Source organism: Salmo salar, chromosome ssa02 (assembly GCF_905237065.1).
Source record: "Salmo salar chromosome ssa02, Ssal_v3.1, whole genome shotgun sequence".
NCBI classification, from domain to species: Eukaryota; Metazoa; Chordata; class Actinopteri; order Salmoniformes; family Salmonidae; genus Salmo; species Salmo salar.
The window spans coordinates 23,286,484-23,295,350 of NC_059443.1; the positions used below are offsets into that span (position 1 = coordinate 23,286,484).

At 41.2% G+C, this 8,867-nt stretch overlaps 1 pseudogene; it reads left to right on the top strand.

Moving 5' to 3' along the window:
* Positions 1-1,097: 1,097 nt before the first annotated feature.
* On the top strand, positions 1,098-5,182 carry LOC106578648 (NXPE family member 3-like; annotated as a pseudogene).
* The last annotated feature ends 3,685 nt before the right edge of the window (positions 5,183-8,867 follow it).

An 8,867-nucleotide genomic window follows, 5' to 3' on the forward strand; every position in this document is an offset into this window, starting at 1 on the left:
TAAAAACATCTAATATACACAATTTGAAATATTTTATTAAAGTCATGTGAATTAAGGTAGTTAAAAAAAAGAAGTGATATGCAGTAATGGGAAGTTACTACCATTGTGGTTGTATTAATGAAATAGTCATCATCATACTAAAAACAAATAATATACACAGCCAAAATATTTTATTTTAGTAATGTGAAACAATGATGGTTAGCCTAATAAGTGATAGTAATGGGCAGTCATTACCATCAATTTGTTTTATTCTGTGTTACAGCATTGAACCAATATTTATTTTATTTAACTAGGAAACATTCAGTTAAGAACAAATTCGTATTTACAATGACGGCCAATTGAGCGCCGCCCTATGGGACTCCCAATCACTGCCAGTTGTGATACAGCCTGGAATTGAACCAGGGTCTGTAGTGACGCCTCTAGCACTGAGAAGTAGTGCCTTAGTCTGCTGTGCCACTCGGGAGCCAAAAATATAATGCATTTATTGTTTACAAAAAAGTCAACCGAAATTGAAAAATCTGAACCAACCTCAAAAAGCACTAGTTGCTCAGCACTACTGCTCAGACCAATCCCAGACAGTTTTTCATCAGATTTATTTTCTTGCTAAAACTATATTTTGTATAATTTAATTTGAATAGAAAACTAATACTGTAAAGTAACTAATTGTTACACAGAAATAATTTGATATTGAGAGAAACTGCTGCATTGGGCCTTTAATTTGTCAAAATACTTATGACTTCCAAAAGGGGGGGCTAAATACATTCAATCTCAATGCTGGAGTATAGAGACAAATTAAGATTTTAGCTTTACTGTCAAAATACATATGGAGGTAAGTGAACATGTGTATATAATACTGTATGATATGATCAACAATCAATCGGTCTAGGAAAAGACTAAACTTTTACAGCCAAAGTGTGACTGACTGGGGTTTAAAAACCAGGTCACCTGTGCTCAACAAGATGTGAAGCCTGCTAAGCTAAATTAATGCATATTTTCTAGTTCTTCTCTATTTATGCACACATGCAAACATGCATAGGGCAAACAGTTACCAGCTTCTTTGTGTTAACATCAGGGGGACTGACAGAGGATCATGTGAAGAAGAAATATATCTGTATTGTCTTCCTGTTGGCCCTGTCATGCCTCTGCTTCCTGTTCAGTAACATCAACATTCTGGAGGTAGGGTACAGCCATCTGCACTCAAAACAAGTTATAGGTCAAAACATGGTGTCAACATTCTACCAGCTCCAGAGCAGCATCCAGCTAGCTTTCATCACAGAGGGACTTTCTCCTCTGCGTCGCAACCAGAGCCACTGTAGCCAGGGGCCCTCACCGGAGAAGGCTCTGGAGGAGCGTGACCTCCTGGAGTCTATCGCCTGGCCACAGCCTCACCTCCACTCTGTGAATGTGTCCCTGAACCAGACCAGTGACTCTGCACACAGCCTTTTTGTGATCCTGTCAGCAGGAAGCAGAAGAAAGTGGCACATGGTGGACCAGTTGGAGGCTCTGGTCCATATACACGATTTCCAGGGGTGTCCCAAGAGCTATGGTGGAGACTTCATGCTGGCCTGGCTGCACTCCAAGTTGGAGACAGGAGTTGCAGGACAGGTGCTGGACCACAGGAATGGGACCTACTCTGCCATTTTCCCATTACTATAGCAGGGGTATGCACAGGTGGAGGTGACACTGGTCCATCCTAGTGAGGCAGTTCATGTTCTAAGATGGTTACGAGAAGAACGGCCCGATCGGATTTTCTTTAAGAGTCTGTTCCGCTCTGGAAAACTGTCCCAAACAACTGTATGTAACCTGTGTCTGCTGATAAACCAGGATCCGTTGTGCAATTTCACAGACCCCCACACAGGGGAGCCCTGGTACTGCTACAAGCACAAGCTGCTGAGCTGTGACGCACAGATCAACCACGCTATTTGAGGAAACTGTGAAACATCTGCTCACCAACAAAGAGGCCTTGCTCTTCCAGAGGTTAGTGAGGGGTACACTCCATATATGAGTGAAAGTGTGTCTAATTGAATCACAGAATTTGTTTTCAATGTATCAGATTGCTTGCTTATGTGGGTTTATTTAACATTCAAATATGATTCTCTCTCAATTCTTTCTCAGTGGTGTGAACATCAAAGTTCCCATTCCTCCTTCAGGGTCTGACAGTGTCATTGTGCTGCCTGAGAAAAGAAGGTAGGCGAGCTAGGAGATACCACAGTACAACTGTGTGTTTATCTTTTTAACACTAGCTAGCCAGCCTACTAACTGCTCTGCTCTGCTTTGTGGCTGTATATGTCATCCCTGGAGAGTTTCTGGGTGTGGAGGACAGTATTCAAGCCAACTACTGCATCTACAGTAATGTAAGATGGGAAAGCCCTAGCACCTCTATTGCCTGTAAAGTAATGATGCTAGCTGGTACAAGATGCTTGCTTTCCTCTTTCAGACAAAGCAGACGTGGAGAGAAGCAGCATGAAGACAGAGTCTACCAAGATCACTCCTTCCGGGTATTACTTCCAAGGGTCATGGCGAACGCTGGGTGGTGGTGTGATGCGCCAGTTTAACCTCTTAGGGCTAGGGGGCAGTATTTACACCGCCGGATAAAAAACGTACCCGATTTAATCTGGTTACTACTCCTACCCAGTAACTAGAATATGCATATACTTATTAGATATGGATAGAAAACACCCTAAAGTTTCTAAAACTGTTTGAATGGTGTCTGTGAGTATAACAGAACTCATATGGCAGGCAAAAACCTGAGAGATTCCTTTACAGGAAGTGGCCTGTCTGACCATTTATTGGCTTTCTTTGACATCTCTTTCCAAAACAAAGGATCTCTGCGGTAACGTGATACTTCCCACGGCTCCCATAGGCTCTCAGAGCCCGGGAAAAAGCTGAATGTCGTTATTCCAGCCCCAGGCTGAAACACATTATCGCCTTTGTCAAGTGGCTGATCAAGGGACAGTGGGCTTAGGCGCGTGCACTGGTCGTCCCCGTCTTTCTTTTTTTTCCTCTGTTTACCTAATTGCAGATTCCCGGTCGGAATATTATCGCTTTTTTACGAGATAAATTGTATAAAAATAGATTTTAAACAGCGGTTGACATGCTTCGAAGTACGGTAATGGAATATTTAGATTTTTTTTTGTCACGAAATGCGCCATGCTCGTAACCCTGATTTACCATTTCGGATAGTGTCTAGAACGCATGAACAAAACGGCGCTGTTTGGATATAACGATGGATTATTTGGGACCAAACCAACATTTGTTATTGAAGTAGAAGTCCTGGGAGTGCATTCTGACGAAGAACAGCAAAGGTAATAACATTTTTGTTATAGTAAATCTGATTTTGGTGAAGGCTAAACTTGCTGGGTGTCTAAATAGCTAGCCCTGTGATGCCGGGCTATCTACTTAGAATATTGCAAAATGTGCTTTCACCGAAAAGCTATTTTAAAATCGGACATATCGAGTGCATAGAGGAGTTCTGTATCTATAATTCTTAAAATAATTGTTATGCTTTTTGTGAATGTTTATCGTGAGTAATTTAGTAAATTGTTAGTGAATTCGCCGGAAGTTTGCGGGGGGTATGCTAGTTCTGAACGTCACATGCTAATGTAAAAAGCTGTTTTTTGATAAAAATATGAACTTGATTGAACAAAACATGCATGTATTGTATAACATAATGTCCTAGGGTTGTCATCTGATGAAGATCATCAAAGGTTAGTGCTGCATTTAGCTGTCTTCTGGGTTTTTGTGACATTATATGCTAGCTTGAAAAATGGGTGTCTGATTATTTCTGGCTGGGTACTCTGCTGACATAATCTAATGTTTTGCTTTCGTTGTAAAGCCTTTTTGAAATCGGACAGTGTGGTAGGATTAACGAGAGTCTTGTCTTTAAATAGCTGTAAAATAGTCATATGTTTGAGAAATTGAAGTAATAGCATTTCTAAGGTATTTGAAAATCGCGCCACAGGATTCAACTGGCTGTTGAGTAGTTGGGACGATTTGGTGCCACCTAGCCCAGAGAGGTTAATGACTTGTCTGCCACTCAGTGTCTGAAGGGCAAAGTGGTGTACATGTACAGAGACTCTACTGTTAGACAGTGGTTCAAGTACCTCAACGCATCTTTCACTCTCTGATGCCTCAGGTGCTTTCTAACTCCCAACTCTCCCTTCCTCTTTGTGCCACAGGTGAAGGAGTTCAACCTCTGCAGTCCTAAGAAGTTGGTCACCTTTCATGACAGTGGACAGCACCCACAACATCCTGCTGAAGTACCATTGTCACGGTCCTCCAATCCGCTTCAACACTGTCATCACCAGTGAGATGCGCTATGTAGCTAATGAGCTGGATGGCCTGACTGGTGGGTCAAATACTGTGGTGTTTATCGGCATATGGTCCCATTTCAGCACCTTCCCTGTGCAGGTCTACATTTGCCGACTACACCACATTCGGCGGGCGGTGGTGTGGCTTCTGGACCGGGCTTCGGGGACCCTGGTGGTGTTGTGCTCGGCCAACCTCCAGGCCCTGGACCCAAATGTGAGCCTGTACAATAGTGACTGGTTCTCAGTGTAGCTGTACAGGGTGCTCAGGGCAATGTTCAGGGGTCTGACCCCTGAACATTGGGCAAGGAGATGACCCTTGCCCACCACCTCCCCCATGACCTCCATCTGCCCCCCCATCATTATCAAGAACATGATAGACATTATGCTCTCTCATGTCTCCCCAGAGAAGGGCTAGCAGATTAAGTGAATGATTTATGTCTGAATTCTCCATCATTCAACACCTGGGTGATTCTGCAACTACGGAAACTTCTATGTCCTCAGGGTCAATTTGGGGGATTTTATAAAAAAAATATGTATGTATTATTTATTTATATATTAAGTTCACACTAACATTACCCCAGATTTTTTTTACACCTCTCTATCAAGTATTGTAGCTACTTTTCAGATGCATTTTATACCTCAATTTCACTGTTTTGCCCTTGTCCCTGACTCAGAAGCTCAAAAAGCTTCTACTATGTTTTTCTATGAGAGAACATGACATGAATAATTGCACATTATTTAATCTTCTAGAGAAAGAGTCAATTAAATCAAATCTATATCAATATTTACTGTGAGTATGTGTAACGCCCTGGCCATAGAGAGGGGTTTTTTGTTCTTTATTTTTGGTTAGGCCAGGGTGTTACATTGGTGGGTGTTCTATGTACATTTTTCTATGTTTTTGTATTTCTTTGTTTTGGGCCGTGTGTGGCTCCCAATCAGGCACAGCTGAAGTTCGTTGTTGCTGATTGGGAGTCACACATTAGTAGCCTATTTTTCCTTTGGGTTTTGTGGGTGATTGTTTCGGTTTAGAGTGTTTCCTAACAGGACTGTTTTGCTGTCGTGTTTTGTTCATTTTTGTAGTGTTCTCTTTGTTCGTATTAAATTTCAAGATGAACACTAACTCCGCTGCACCTTGGTCTACTCTCTCTTCCGACAGCCGTTACAGAACCCTATTGTCCGATTGAAATATTATAGATTATTTAGGCTTAAAACAACCTGAGGATTGATTATAAACATCGTTTGACATGTTTCTACGAACTTTACAGGTACTATTTGGAATTTTCGTCTGCCTGTTGTGACCGCATTTGAGCCATTGGATTACTGGACAAACTCACCAACAAAATGGAGGTTTTTGAATATAAAGAGGGACTTTATCGAACAAAACAAACATTTATTGTGTAACTGGGAGTCTTGTGAGTGCAACCATACGAAGATCATCAAAGGTAAGTGATTCATTTTATTGCTATTTCTAACTTTCGTGGCTAATCTACTTGGCTGGTATCTGTATGTAATGTTTTGTGTGCTGAGCGCTGTCCTCAGATAATCGCATGGTTTGCTTTCACCGTAAAGCCTTTTTGACATCTGACATGGCGGCTGGATTAACAACAAGTTAAACTCTCTAGGGTCGGCGGGACGAAATCGTCCCACCTACTCAACAGCCAGTTGAATCCCGTGGCGCGTTATTCAAATACCTTAGAAATGCTATTACTTCAATTTCTCAAACATATTACTATTTTACACCATTTTAAAGACAAGACTCTCGTTAATCTAACCACACTGTCCTATTTCAAAAAGGCTTTACAACGAAAGCAAAACATTAGATTATGTCAGCAGAGTACCCAGCCAGAAATAATCAGACACCCATTTTTCAAGCTAGCATATAATGTCACATAAACCCAAACCACAGCTAAATGCAGCACTAAACTTTGATGATCTTCATCAGATGACACTCCTAGGACATTATGTTATACAATACATGCATGTTTTGTTCAATCAAGTTCATATTTATATAAAAAAACAGCTTTTTACATTAGCATGTGAAGTTCAGAACTAGCATTCCCACCGAACACTTCCGGTGAATTTACAAAATTACTCACGATAAACGTTCACAAAAAAAAAACAATTATTTTAAGAATTATAGATACAGAACTCCTTTATGCAATCGCGGTGTCCGATTTTAAAATAGCTTTTCGGTGAAAGCACATTTTGCAATATTCTGAGTAGATAGCTCGCCATCACGGGCTAGCTATTTTGACACCCACCAAGTTTGGTACTCACCAAACTCAGATTTACTATAAGAAAAATTGTATTACCTTTGCTGTTCTTCATCAGAATGCACTCCCAGGACTTCTACTTCAACAACAAATGTTGTTTTGGTTCAAAATAATCCATAGTTATATCCAAATAGCGGCGTTTTGTTTGTGCGTTCAAGACACTATCCGAAGGGTAACGAAGGGTGACGCGCAGACACGTATCATGACAAAAAATGACAAAATATTCCATTACCGTACTTCGAAGCATGTCAAACGCAGTTTAAAATCAATTTTTATGCCATTTTTCTCATAAATAGCGATAATATTCCTACCGGGAGTCGTTGTTTTAGTTCAAAGACTGATAATCTAAAATGGACTCTTCACGTGCACGCGCGCATCCGTCTCATTGTTCTCAGATCCACCACTTACCAAATGCGCTACTGTTTTTCAGCCATGGGCTGCAAAGTCATCATTCAACGTTCTGGCGCCTTCTGAGAGCCTATGGGAGCCTTAGGAAGTGTCACGTTACAGCAGAGATCCTTTGTTTTGGATAGAGATGACAAAGAAGTCCAAGAAATGGTCAGACAGGGTACTTCCTGTACAGAATCTTCTCAGGTTTTGGCCTGCCATTTGAGTTCTGTTATACTCACAGACACCATTCAAACAGTTTTAGAAACTTTGGAGTGGTTTCTATCCAAAGCTACTAATTATATGCATATTCTAGTTTCTGGGCAGGAGTAATAACCAGATTAAATCGGGTACGTTTTTTATCCGGACGTGAAAATACTGCCCCCTATCCATAACAAGTAAAAAAATGCTCAGAGGCAACATCCTGAGAAAGTATGGCCTGGTCAAAGCCGCAAACAGAGAAATTGGATTTTCAGCAAAAGCAGTGAGGGCAAATGAAAACAGGCCAACAAGTCTTCAAAACTCCAGGAAAAAGCAGTGTAACATAATTAGCACAGCCACAGAAGAGAATATCACTAGATTCAATGAATGTGATATCAACAGTAGAGCAACAACAATTGGGAAAAAGGACACACTAATGAGGAACAAGGGAAAAAAAGCTACGCGCTTCTTGAATGGCATAATTCAGAACCTTTATCAGAATTTGAAGAAGGAATATTCAGAGATTAAAATTTCCTACTATGAATTCTGAAAAATAACAGTCCAGGATAGGGACACATGCCTCTGCAAAACCCACACCAATTTCCAGTTCATGGCGGACAAACTACAGTATCACAAAGTGATCAGCTGCAGGAACAATGAGAACCTTATTGCGTCTTTGTGCTGTGAGAACCTGAAGAAAGAGTGCATGAGCACTCTCTGAATATTTCCTCTTAAAATTCTAATAAAGGTTCTGAATTGTGCCATTCAAGAAGTGCTTCTGCTTTTTTTCTTGTCCCTCGTTAGTGTGTCCTTCTCCCCCTGTTGCTTTACTTTTGACATCACGTCCATAGAATCCAGTATCATGACGTTGGCCTGTGGGTAAGGTTTATGACCCCTCCATAAATACCTTTCTCCCTTCCCCTCTCTTTCTGACCCTACTGAAGGACTGTTGAATAGCCTTTGTTAAATATAGAGAGTCTGAGAACATCAAACAAATTGGGAAAAGGAACCATATTTTGGTAATAAAACCAGTTGGAAATATGCTTTGGAACTTAATGAGTATGGATGTCAGTTCGGTTGTCATCTGAGACATTATGACTGATGACAGGACGACATTAACTGTACCTGGGAAAGTATACACCCTCTAGTTATCAGAGTCACATGGAATTGTTATGCAATTGAAATGTTTGATATTGAAATTGTTTGTTAGGAGATTAAATGTAATTTTAGCTTCCAATTGAGAGAATTGGGTTTTCATAAGGAAAGTGCCCTGCTTGATCAGTGTCCCGCCCCTGTGAAGAGACAGGGGTTATAAACGATGAAACACACCCTCCTCCCCTCACCACTATATAAGACAATGACACAATGTAATTGAGTTCCACTACGTGAGGTCTGCAGCCTCTGCGTTACAAGGACACACATGTCAAGTACAGAACTAAGCCAACCTCGGCGTGAGCTTTGGTTGTGAATGGTATGAACTTTGAACTTATTCACTACAGAAGTGATACTTCCTAGCCGTTGAGTTAGCAGCGGCTGCTGTAGACGTGGGCTAGGAAAGGACGGATGACGGATCCAGTCTAACACAAACGAAGATACCACAACGTATCCAATTTACCACCAGAGACATTCTTCCGAGGACAGGAAGATCTCTCTTGGCTAACCCGGCCTACTATCTACGACCAATCTACCGAAGCAC